The 13,726-nt window shown below is 39.0% G+C and overlaps 1 protein-coding gene across 5 annotated transcripts in view; it reads left to right on the top strand.

The window, feature by feature from the left end:
- Nucleotides 1–13,726, top strand: part of GAB2 (GRB2 associated binding protein 2) — a 202,899-nt gene that overhangs the window by 53,888 nt on the left and 135,285 nt on the right. The gene's annotated exons all lie outside the window — the stretch shown is intronic.

Here is a 13,726-nt window from a genome sequence, read left to right as displayed (position 1 = left end):
CTGGAAAGCAGACATTTTTATTCATCTGTGTATTCTCAGTACTTAACACAGTACCTGGTATGTAATAGGTGCTTCATAGATGTTGGAGAGAATACAAATTTTTAAGAGGAGTATTTTAGTAGATGACTCATAAAACATTTATTGAGCACCTACTATATACCAGGCAATGTGGTAGGTGTGGGAAGTGATGAAAATGTGTATAAGAGACCAACATCTTCCCTTGAGGAATTTAGACATTAATTGAAGCATAAGCACACAGAATTGCTGACAAAGCCATTAGTGTTAGTCTCTAGCTATGTGGTTGCTTATGCAGCTCATGTGTAACTTCTCATTTCTGTGTTTGAATACTGTTCACCAGAACCAGACAGGAAGAATGTCTTTCCGTTCTGATTAATTTTCTTAGGAATTAAGTATGAAATTGTGTATCTGATATGGTGATCTAGTTCCAAGGAAGGTTAACTTGAGTTGGCAAAAGGAGCCTCATCTTTTTTATATTAGTTACTGGGAGGTTGTTTAAAAATCTCCCATTATGTAATGGACTTGTCACTTTCTACTTATAGTAATAGCAATTCTTGCTTTATATATTTCGAGGCCATATTACTAGGTACAAATACTTTTTAGAAGTACATGACTTCTGGGCCTTTGAACCTCTTATCTTTGTGAAGTGCCTGACCCTCTTTGCCTTTTTACCTTAATATCTTTTTTTGCTTGGTAGTCATATACCTGCAGCAGCATTCTTTTGAGTAATGTATATGCTTTATGTAATTTTTTCCATCCTTTGATTTCAACCTACCCGTGCTCTTATATTTTAGGTGTATCTTTAAAAAACAGTATGTAGCTAGATTATGTTTTTGTTTAGTCTGGAAAGTCTTTCTTTTAACTTGGGAATTTAGTTAATTCACATTTATTGTGGTTAATACAGTGAGACAGGCTTTATCTTTTAAATGGTGAATTAAATTGATTTACATTTATTGTGATTATGGAAATGTTTTGATTTGTTGCAACCGTGTAGTGTTGTACCTTATCTTACACTGAAATTTTCTGTTCTTTTTTTTAATCTTACCTTTTGGATTGAACATTTTGTTTCCTTTTTCTAATTTTCTTTTTATCCCTCTGCTTATTTGGAAGTTACACTCTAACTACTTCATTAGAAGTTACTCTAGGTATTTTATTATGCATACTTATTAAAATGTTTAAATTTAATAGATAATACATGCACATGGCTTAAACACAAAATATTTGAAAAGTATACTGTGAGAAGTCTCTTCTCTATCCTTCTGCCACCATCTGCTCATTTCTAATACCCTGGTGTATTTATCTTTATAATGTATGTTGGCCTGTTAACATATTAGATATGTTAGAATATATCTAATAGAGATTATAAATACGCATACAAATACGTATTAACTCCTCCATTTATACAAATAAAGGACAACTTTCTCTATACTTGCTTTTTTTTTTTACTTCATAATATATCTTGATGCTCTTTCCATATTGATACATGAACAGTTTTCTTCCCCATGCCTTTTTAAAAAGCAGCTGAGTGGTAGTACATCAATTGGTGAAGGCATAACTAAGTCTTTACTGATGAGCATTTACATTGTTTTCAATATTACTCTTTTAAATAGATCCCAAAATGCACATATGTCATTGTGCACATGTTAGTTTATCTCTAGGATAAGTTTCTGGCATTGCCTGGTTAAAGGATATATACTCTTACACTTTTGGTAGATTATATGTAATTTTGCCACATTGCCCTCCAGAGGGTTTGTAACTATTTACACTCCTGCCTCTTTTTCCACAGTCTTGCCAAGATGATTACCAAAGTTCTGTATGTGTGCCAGTCTAATGAGAGAAAAGTAACATTTAAGTGTATTTTTAATTTGTATTCCTTTTGTAAGTCAACATTGATCTTTTCACACGTTTAAAAATCATTTATAGTTATTTGTCTGTGAACATTTGCTTATTTTTCTGCAGGGTTAATGTTCTTACTGATTTGTAGGAGCTCTTTATGTAAGAGATTAGCCCTTTGTAATAGGAATTGTGAATTTTAGCGAAATATTTATGACTTCTAACCCAAGTTACCATTTTTTTCCTTGCTTTGTCCATAGGCGTTTGTGTGGGTGTCGGGGGGTGCGTCCGTGTTGCCATGCAGGATTTGAAATAGTTTTCATTTTTAGATTTATAGGTTTCTGTGTAGTCACTGTAACAATCATTGTTATGGTTTCTGGATTTTAGGTAATAGACTTTCCCTCTTACAGGCTATAAAAGACATGTGCTATGTTTTATAATTTCATTTTATATTACATTTAAATCTGATCCAGTTGGAATTTTTCCTGATCTATGCTTAGAGGTACAGGTTCAACTTTGTTTCAGCTTTATTTTTAACAGTGTCATTAAATCTTTCCCATGGATTTGAGGTGCTACTTCTATCATAATCTAAGCATTTTATGCATTAGTAACCATTTGTGAACTCACTAAGTATTAAATTCCATTAGTCTGTATACTTAAAAAATATATATAGCAATACGCTTTGTTTTGATTAATGAGGTGTGTTTTACCATATGGTTGTAATAGTGTCCTCTGCTATTCTTGTTTTTCTTTATGAACTTTACAATTATATTCTCTTATTTAGAACAAATATGGTGGGTTTTTTGTTGTTGTTGTTGTTGTTGTTGTTTTTCTTTGAGACGAAGTTTTGCTCTGTTGCCCAGGCTGGACTGCAGTGACAAGATCTTGGCTCACTGCAACTGGCGCCTCCTAAGTTCAAGCGATTCTCCAGCCTCAGCCTCCTGAGTAGCTGGGATTACAGGGACATGCTACCACCCCCAGCTAATTTTTGTATTTTTAGTACAGACAGGTTTTCGCCATGTTGGCCAGGCTGGTCTCAAACTCCTGACCTCAGGCGATCCACCTGCCTCAGCCTCCCAAAGTGCTGTGATTACAGGCATGAGCCACCACACCTGGCCAAAAATATGGTGTTTTTACTGAGTTTATGTTAAATTAATAAATTCACTTAGGGATATTTGAGCTCTTTATCAGCACATATATTTTAATTTTTTAATTTGGCCTAAAGTACAGTAGTATATTTACTCTCTGTATTAGTTTCTTTTTTCTTTCCTCCTCTTCTTCTTCTTTTTTTTTTTTAAATACAGAAACAGGGCTTCGTCATATTGTCCAGGCTGGTCTCAAGTACTGTGCCAGCTTTGGCCTCCCAAAATGCTAGGATCACAGGCTTGAGCTATCATGCCAGGCCCGTAGTAGTTTCTTGTAGTTGCTGTAACAAATGACTACAGATTTGTTGGCTTAAGACAATAGAAATTTATCATCTTACAGTTCAGGAGAGAATAAATCCAGGTGTTACAGCGCTGTGTTCCTTCTGAAAGCACTGGGGAAAATCTTTTGCCTCTTTTGGCTTCCGGTGGCTCCAGATGTTCCTTGGTTCATGGTTGCATCACTCCAATCTCTGCCCATGGTCACACTGTCTCTTCCTCCTCTCTCTTCTGTCCGTCTGTCTGTTCTCCCTCTATCTCTGTCTTATATGGATACATATGATTACATTTAGAGTTTCCCTGAATTCTCCAAGAGAAGTGCTGCCTATGAATATTATCTTATATGGCCTAAGGGTCTGAGACCTTTAACTTAATCACATCTTATGTCATATAAGGTAATATTCACAGGTTCCAGGGATTAGGACATGGGCATATCTTTTGGGAAGGGACCATTCAACGCACTACACCCTTCTTCCAAATCATGTAAGAATCTTAGCATACCTAAACTTGAATCACTCCTCCTAACTTATGTTATTGTTGGCCAGTATTTTCTATCTTATTTATTTATACCCACTTAAAATAATATTCTTGTTTTACACTGGAAGTGTTCAGATTTCCCATGTATTTATCAATATCTGTGCTTGTCTTTGTTTTCTTTTATGTCAGACCTTCCATCTGGGATTATTTTTCTTCCTAAAGTATATCCTTTAGAATTGCCTTTAGTGAGAGTCTGTCTGTGGCAATTTCTGTTTTTTTGTCTGAAAATATCTTTATTTTGCATTCATTGAGTTTGAATGGCTATTGACTTCTGCATTGAAAGTTATTTTTTCTTAGCACATTGAAAAATTATTCTGTGATCTTCTAGATTTCACTGTTGCTGTTCAGGAGTTAGCTGATAGTCTAATTGCCATTCTTCTGCAGGTGATCTCTTGTTTCTCTTTTAATGTCTTCTTTTTTGTCTTTGGTATTCAATTTCATTGCGATATGTGGTTTCTATTTATCCTGCTTGACATTTGTTTAGCTTACTGGATATGCGGTTTGGTATTCTTTCAATGGTTCTGAAAACATACCAGCCAAAGGCAGGCATAGAATAATACTCCATCCTCTCTTATTTGATTATTGAACTTCAGTTACAAGATTAGATATATGTTAGACCCTCTTACTCTATCATCCATGTCTCTTAAACTCTGATTTTTTCATATCTTTAGTTCTTGGTCACATTCTATGGAATTTCTTTGGATTGCTCTTCCAGTTGACTAACTCTTTAGCTCTATTTAATCTGTTTAACTTGACCATTGACTTTTTCATTTCAATTGTAATTTTCATTTTTGGACATTCAGTTTGGTTTGTTTTCAAAAGTATTTAGTTCTTTTTTATACTCTCGTTTGCTAATTTTTTCAAGCTTCTCTTCTAAATCTTAAAAATTTTATATTCTGTCTCTAATTCCAACATGTGAAGTCTTTGAAGATACGATTCTGTCATCAGTTTTTCCTGGCTGTCATTCATTATGGTATTATGGCTTATTTCCATATATGTTTTTGTTTTACTTTTAAGAGCAAGTGTTCCTTAGGACTTTACCTGTGGAAGCTATTTGAGGCCTAGGTTAAACATTTATTCTACCAGAATGGATTAGAGGCTGCTGCCTCCAGTAGCCTCAGGACATTATTAATCCTGGACTACTTTTAGATCTTCACTTGAAGTATCATGAATTTGATCACAAACTTGCATTAGAGCCAGATTTTGATTACAGACTTTTAGGAAAGACATTACTTCTTTTTTTTTTTTTTGGTCACTTTATTATTATTATTATTATTATTATTATTATATTTTAAGTTCCAGGGTACATGTGCACAACATGCAGGTTTGTTACATATGTGTACATGTGTCATGTTGGTGTGCTGCACCCATTAACTTGTCGTTTACATTAGGTATATCTCCTAATGCTATCCCTCCCCCCTCCCCCCACCCCACAACAGGCCCCGGTGTGTGATGTTCCCCTCCCTGTGTCCAAGTGTTCTCATTGTTCAATTCCCACCTATGAGTGAGAACATGCGGTGTTTGGTTTTTTGTCCCTGCGATAGTTGACTGAGAATGATGGTTTCCAGCTTCATCCATGTCCCTACAAAGGACATGAACTCATCCTTTTTTATGGCCGTATAGTATTCCATGGTGTATATGTGCCACATTTTCTTAATCCAGTCTATCATTGATGGACATTTGGGTTGGTTCCAAGTCTTTGCTATTGTGAATAGTGCTGCAATAAACATACATGTACATGTGTCTTTATAGCAGCAAGATTTATAATCCTTTGGGTATATACCCAGTAATGGGATGGCTGGATCAAATGGTATTTCTAGTTCTAGATCCTTGAGGAATTGCCACACTGTCTTCCACAATGGTTGAACCAGTTTACAGCCCCACCAACAGTGTAAAAGTGTTCCTATTTCTCCACATCCTCTCCAGCACCTGTTGTTTCCTGACTTTTTAATGATCACCATTCTAACTGGTGTGAGATGGTATCTCATTGTGGTTTTGATTTGCATTTCTCTGGCCAGTGATGGTGAGCATTTTTTCACGTGTCTTTTGGCTGCATAAATGTCTTCTTTTGAGAAGTGTCTGTTGGCTGCATAAATATCTTCTTTTGAGAAGTGTCTGTTCATATCCTTCGCCCAGTTTTTGATGGGGTTGTTTGTTTTTTTCTTGTAAATTTGTTTGAGTTCTTTGTAGATTCTGGATATTAGCCCTTTGTCAGATGAGTAGATTGCAAAAATTTTCTCCCATTCTGTAGGTTGCCTGTTCATTCTGATGGTAGTGTCTTTTGCTGTACAGAAGCTCTTTAGTTTAATTAGATCCCATTTGTCAATTTTGGCTTTTGTTGCCATTGCTTTTGGAACCAAAAGACATTACTTCTTTTCTAGTGGTCAAGACAGGTCAGTTTTTTTATGGTTCCTTTCAGTGCTGCAGATGTATTGCCCACACTTGAAACAGTCATCACAATTGTCACTAGTGTTTGTTACATAAATAACCTCAGGGCAAAAAATGGTTTTAGTGCTCTCTTTCTTTCCAGAATTTCTGCTTTCACTTATTTTTTTTTATTGTGGTCAATGAAACATATATAACATCAAAATTATTTTTAAGTGAACAATTCAGTGGCATTAAATACATTCACATTGTTGCATGACCATCACCACCATCCATCTCCAGAACTTCTCATCTTACAAAACTGGAACTGTGTACCCATTAAACAGTAACTCCCTATTACCCCCTACTCACCAACCCCTAATCCCTGGCAACCATTGTTCTACTTTTTGTCCTTATGAATTTGACTCTAGGTATGTTATATAAATGGGATCATACAGTATTTGTCCTTTTGTGACCAGCTTATTTCACTTAGCATAAGTCTTCAAAATTCATCCATATTGTAACATTTCAGAATGCCATTCCTTTTAAGGCTGAAATCATATTCCATCGTATCTATAAACCACATTTTTTAATCTACTCTTCGTCAGTGAATATTCAGGTTGCTTCCACCTCCTTTCATTTAACTTTTGTTCTCTACAGATTCCTTACTTCTTGACAGCATGACTCATTTTCAAAATTAATATTTAAGAATATTTTATTTAGCTTTTAAATTGTTTTCTTTGGGAGTGTCATTCATGGTATCTAGGCTAACTTAATTGCTCAAAACCAAAGTCTTATACCTACTATAGGTGGACCAGAAGACAACCAGAAAGAACATAATTTGACTTTCTTTTGGGATGCTAAAAAGGGAAGATTCTGAGATATGAAACAATTAATATGTAGTTTTGCATGTTTTGATGTTTTGATTCTTGAGGTCTGCTATAGGTAATATTTTTTTCCTTGCATGTGAGAAAACCTTAAGAATACTATAAGAAAACATAAACATTTCTGTCTTGCAGGATTTGGCATTGTTACCATGTTGTTAGTACTAACCTCTCACCCTCAAGTGCCCCAATATCCAGTAGTAGCATTTGAAACTTGTACAGAGATAACAAAATCATAAACTGCTTGAGCTGAAGGGGTCTAATTTCTAAACATCACCCCTTCCACCACTGTGTCTTTTTTTTTTCTTTCTTTCTTTTTTTTTGAGATGGAGTCTTGCTCTTTCACCCAGGCTAGAGTGCAGTGACATGATCTTGGCTTACTGCAACCACCGCTTTCCAGGTTCCAGTGATTCTCCTGCTTCAGCCTTCTGAGTAGCTGGGATTACAGGCACACACCACCACACCCAGCTAATTTTTGTATTTTTATTAGAGATGGGCTTTCACCATGTTGGCCAGTCTGGTCTTGAACTCCTGACCTCAAGTGATCCACCTGCCTCGGCCTTCCAAAGGGCTGGGATTACAGGCATGAGCCACGAGCCACCACAACCAGCCACTGTGTCTTAAAGATGAGTTGGCTAAGGTTAAGTGACTGACCCAGCCAGGGTCCTATAAGGAGTTTGTGACATCAAGAACCTCAGTTGCCTCATTTTAATCTCAATATACTTGGTACTTCTGTGTACTTTCTCTCTCTGAGAAGACCTGTGATCATTTAATGAGTTCTGAGCTTGGTCTTTTTTTTTTTTTTTTTTTTTTTTTTTTAAGTGAGACAGGGTCTCTCTCTGTTGCCCAGGCTGAAGAGCGGTGGCGCAATCATAGCTCACTATAGCCTCGGACTCCTGGGCTCAAGTGATGTTACTGTCTCCGCCTCTTAAAGCACTGGGATTACAGGCATGCGCCATCATGCCCAGCCTGAGCTTGGTCTCTTGAAGTGTTGCTGTGGATGTTGATAAAGATGACCTGACACTGATACATGGGTCAGAGTAGAGGCAAGAATTCTCATCTGGTTAACTGGTGAAGATCAAATAGAGTTGGCCTTCCAAATACTATTTCACTCCTGTCTCTCCTGTTCATGGAATCTTTTTTGATAACAGAAGGTTAGAGTTGGGTGGGAGAGCTCTTGTGATCATTCGTGCCAATCTCAAATTGCCCACAGGGACATTTTGGGATCCCCTGCCCAGAAACTTTGCTGTTCTTTATAGATGAGGAAACTGAAACCTAAAAGATGTAAATATGGTTTCCCTCAAGTCACATAAAGTGCTTTTAGCAAAGCCAGAACTGGACCCACATCTCCTAATCCCTATTCCCGTGGAGGATCTCTATTACACTAATGCATTCACTTCACTCCTGATCTTTAAGTAAGCTCCACCTCTGTGGTCTCTGTTTTAAGATTGTGAAATGTCATAAAGGTGGTTTGCCTTTGAAAATAAGCCAGAACCTAGAGAGTTAATAGAAATTGAACAGTGAAAGTGGAGTCCTTTTCTTCTCCTCTCCTCAACTGGGGAGCCGCCAGGCTGTTTCACTTGCACCGCATGTGTTCCATTATGGTATAATGATGTAATTACCAGTAATGCTGCTGCTGCTTGAGTAGTGGTGAAGAGGCAGCATTAAGGAAAAGACTAGCCCCAGTTCTCTCCTAAGAGCCATTTCAGCCCACTTCAGTCTATTAGATTGAAGATGCTGGAAGGCGAATGGCTTCAGCACAGGAAAAGGTCAGATTTAAAAGCTTTTCTGGGTTTGGTATTTATTGTTGCTTTTTTGACCTTCAGAAAAGTCCCCTGTGTGTTTGTCCTTGATTCTTGCCTTTCCCATTAATGCTTGAAAGCTGTATTGCTGTCCAGACCAGGTCTTTGGCATAGATGATTTCCTTTGTGGTGTTAGAGAAAGCCTAGCCCCCACTCCAGATGACCAGTCCTATTGTCGTTCATGCCACCATTGCAGTGTCAAAAGCCTTTTTAACTCTTGAACATTTTAGTTTTCAGCAATTCTGTATGTGTATATATATATGTCATATATGATACAATACATATGATACAGTACAGTACATATGGTCTGTACTAGTATCACATATTCTTTCACAAACTTGCCTAGATCTAAACAATTTATGAATTAATACTTTAAAATACAGAGAAGTAAGCAATAAGACTTGCGTGCCTTGAGCAAACCTTTCTGTGAATCTCTTTCAAAACATACAGCCTGCCACCTGATGATTATGAGGAGGTAATCATGGTCTCTGGAACACAGTAGACACTTCCAAAAGTGTTCCTTTATTAGAGGGTAGCCATCATTCTTTCAATAATAAGCACCTGCTGGGCCCAAGGTACAGGTTATAGGAAGACAGCAAGTTTTCCTTATTTCAGTAGTTCTCAAAGTGCCATCCCTGGACCAACAGCACCAACATCACGTAAGATCCCCTGAGAAATGCAAATTCTCAGGCCCCCAAGCCAGAGCTACTGAATCACAAATTCTAGGCTGGGAGCCTTCAGTCTGTGTTTTACCAAGCTTTCCGGTGATTCTGATGCATACTGAAGTTTGAGAACCACTTCTTTATTTTGTAGTTCAGTACCAGGAGCTATCTGATAATATAAAATACCTTATGTTTATCTAGAGCTGCACTGTCCAATACAGTAGTCATTAGCCATAGGCAGTTATTTAAATTTTAATAAAACCAAGTTATCTAGAGCTGCACTGTCCAATACAGTAGTCATTAGCCATAGGCAGTTATTTAAATTTTAATAAAACCAAGTTATCTAGAGCTGCACTGTCCAATACAGTAGTCATTAGCCATAGGCAGTTATTTAAATTTTAATAAATTAAAACCAAGTAAAATTAAAAATTCAGTTTCTGAGTTTTACTAGCCACAAGTGCTCAGTAGACATATGTTGCTAGTGGAAACCATACTGGACAGCACAGATGTAAACATTTCTATTACCACAGGAAGTTCTATTGAATAATGCTGGGCTCAAAGCAGTGGTCCTCAGATTTTATCATGAATCGTATCATTAGTCTGTAAAATATACATTGTTGGGCCCCATCCCCAGTTTCTCCCAGTGTTTCTTTTTATTTGAGACAAAGTCTCACTCTTTTACCCAGGCTGGAGTGCAATGGCACAATCTCGGATCACTGCAACCTCCGCTTTCTGGGTTCAAGTGATTCTCCTGCCTCAGCCTCCCGAGTAGCTGGGATTACAGATACACACCACCATGCCCAGCTAATTTTTGTGTTTTTAGTACAGACGAGGTTTCACCATGTTGGCCAGGCTGGTCTGCAACTCCTGATCTCAAGTGATCCGCCCACCCCAGCCTCCCAAAGTGCTGGGATTACAGGTGCATGCCACCACTCCTGGCTCCCATTCCCAGAGATTCTGATTCAGTAGATCTGGGGTAGGGCTGGAGAAGCTACACGTGTAACAAGTTCCTAGATGATGCTCATGCTGCTGGTATGGGGACAACTTTTTGAGGACTACTGGTCTTGCATAAGGATTCTTGATCTGAAGTCTGTGAACCTTAAAAAATTATAGGCAAAATACTCTATGTACCCATATAATAGAGGTTGCAGGATATAGGACTCACAGTTTTAATCTGATTATCAAGTGGGTCAGCAGGTCAGGAGAACTTTTAGCTGCAGTTAACAGAGAATCTGACTAATAGTGACTTAAATCACAAGGACTTTGATATTCATTTAGCAAAGTAAGAGGCTGGAAGTTTCAGCATTCTTTCAGTGGCTCAAGCATGTCACCAGGAAAATCAGGCACTTTCCCTCAGAAAACCCCTTATGTTTTTTTGGCTAGGAATAGGTCACATGCCCACCTCTAGATCATTCCCAGCAATGAGGAATGGGATTTGTATAATTGCTTTTGATTCAGCCCCTGGGGCAAAGGGAGGGGATTTACCTTCCCTGATACCATCAGATCTCCACCAGTCCTCTGAACAAAATATGAATTCTGTAACAAGGGTGAAGGGAGAAATGGCTATTTGGTCTCTCAGTGAGTGACCCAAAAAGTGTTAGGAGTGTCTGGTCTGCATCCTTTCAGCTTATCACATGCTTTCAACTCGCTAGGCAAGCAGGGCACAGACACGCCGAGCTGTGAAGCCCTGCTGAGCTCTGTCCTCTCGTGCCTTATGACGGGTTCTGTGAAGTCATCCTGCATGTAACGGGGATGACGTGGTATGAGATTTAAGAGCCTGATCCAGGCTTCTGGGAGTCGGCATCAAGGAAGCCTTAAAGCTAGTCCCCGTCTGACTTTGGCCCCCAGTTGTTTTGTGTGGTTGTGTGTTTTTGTTTGTTTGTTTGAGACGGAGTCTCAGTCCTGTTGCCCAGGCTGGAGTGCAATGGCGCGATCTCGGCTTACTGCAGCCTCCGCCTCCTGGATTCAAGTGATTCTCCTGCCTCAGCCTCCCAAGTATCGGGATTAAAGGTGCCCACCACCACACTTGGCTAATTTTTTGTATTTTTAGTAGAGGCAGGGTTTCACCATGCTGCCCAGCTGGTCTTGAACTCCTGACCTCAAGTGATCCTTCCACTTCGGCCTCCCAACGTGCTGGTATTACAGGTGTGAGCCACTGCGCTCGACCTGGCCCCCCAATTCTTTTTAGAATTGGCTCTTGCTTGGTTCCTTTTGGTCAAGTCCCTGTCAAAGTACAAGTTTTTGTACTTTGATTCTTTAAAGACTCCCATTATTCTTTTCTCTCACCAGTCTCCTTGGAATTAGAGTCCTGGTCCTGGATTTGGGGACCAAACACTTGGAATTCTGCTGCCAGACTTCCAGTTCCCTATCTACTTACCTAGCTCCCTGCTTGTCTTCTCCCAGCAGTATGCTTTAGATGCTTGGCTTTCAGTAGGGAGATAGTGTCTAAAAATGTACAATGTGAGACTATTTCACGTAGAAATGGTAAATGAAACAGTGGGAGTTAATGAGATTATTGAAGGAGAAGATGTGAGAACGAAAGCTCATACCACCCCTCTACTGAATCAAATGAAGGGCATGGTCATTTGTGTGTTCATCTGTACTCTCCACAAGTACCATGAATCCCAGGCTGAGAATCAACAAAGACCTTATAAACAAAGACCCAGGGCCACCTGGGAATCCAGAGAGGTGCCTGATGAAAGGGATGACAGCAGCTCAGCTGGCAGAGCTCTCTGCCTGCATCCCCTGCCCCCTAGAGCAGTTCTGCTTTTACTTCTATGATATGCTTCTATACGAAATCTTGTATATAGAAATAAATAATTCCACTTATTAAAAAAAAAAAAAGGCCACTGGGTAAATGATGCCGAAGGCCCCTTCTAATACTGAGAATGGGCTCAAGGGCTAGAATACAGGTACTAGGCTATGACATGTGAAAGAGAAGTGTAGTCCTGTCGTATTTTAGGAGAAGGAACTCCGGCTCCCTCGTTCTCTGCATGGTTTTGAGCTGACAGTTGCCTCGGTCAACAGCTGGATACAGTACCCAATTGTTTGCAGCAAAAGTCCTGCGAGTCTGTTTCCTCTAAAAAGCTTCTTCCACGACTTCCTTCCCCCATCCTCCCAGGACAGAAGTGGACACAAGGGGGAATGTTTCAGTTCCCCTGTCGGGTTGTGTGTCTTCCTGTCAAACCACTGTTCAAAATGTCTAGGGAATTTTTATTTTCCAAAGTTGCTTACCGGAAACAACTTGGCAGAGCATAGTTTGGGGAGGAGGCTTTAGTTCAATGAGCACAAAAGCACATGTTCCTGTGGTGAATTCTTAACGTGTGTGAAGGGGAAGCAAAGGAGCTTTAGTAAAATTGCAGTTCAGGCCAAGTCAGGAATGGAAATGAGGAACAACCAGAAAACATCACAGTTTGTTTTAGAGCATTTAGTTCCTAACTCTCAATGACACACACTCAGGCTTATGGCTGAATTTCAGATTATCCTTGTATATACTTTTTAGAAGTTTTTATTTGGCATCATAATTTATAGTGTAACAATGAAAAGTCGCCTGGCTTTATAACAGATTTCAGAAAGTGAAACTTGGTTTCTGAGGAATAAACAGGCAGCAGAGCAATCCTCAAAGAGGAAGTGCATGAGAAACTGAGGGTTTAGGGAGATTATATTTGGTTAGAAACGCTGGGCCTTTGTTAAAAGTTGAAAAACCTGATCACTCCAGTCTTTGGAGCTTCTGAGGGAGAGCATGTCTTGCCAGAGTCTCACGGATGATTAGAGTTAATCACGGCACCCAGGCCTCTTTACTTTTCCTCTGCAGTGTGGGTTCCCCTCCTGAGCTACCCCCTAGAGCCTAGTTTCCCAGGGTTTCTCTCTCTGGTCTGTTTTTGCAGCTCAAGCCATGTTCTCCTTGATCTGTTGGCCAGGCTTCAGGGGAGATGGACTACAGCTGGTCTGAAATAGGAAGACGGTAAATTTACTTAAACTTTCAGCATGACCCATTTGCCTAACTTTTTGAATGTGATGAATGAAAATATAGACAACAGAATGTTTCACAAGACAGACAACTCAAAGAGAATAAGAATGAGGAGGTGTGCAATTTGCTTTTACCTTTAAAAAGAAGCATATTACAGAACCTCTTGATTTTCTTTCTTTTTTTTTTTCTTTTTTTTACCTCTGTCATCTGTGATCCATTCGCCTGTTCGGCCAAG

Source organism: Pan troglodytes, chromosome 9 (assembly GCF_028858775.2).
Source record: "Pan troglodytes isolate AG18354 chromosome 9, NHGRI_mPanTro3-v2.0_pri, whole genome shotgun sequence".
Taxonomy (NCBI): domain Eukaryota; kingdom Metazoa; phylum Chordata; class Mammalia; order Primates; family Hominidae; genus Pan; species Pan troglodytes.
Note: the sequence above shows the minus strand (reverse complement) of the source record. Positions and strands in the feature narration are given on the sequence as shown.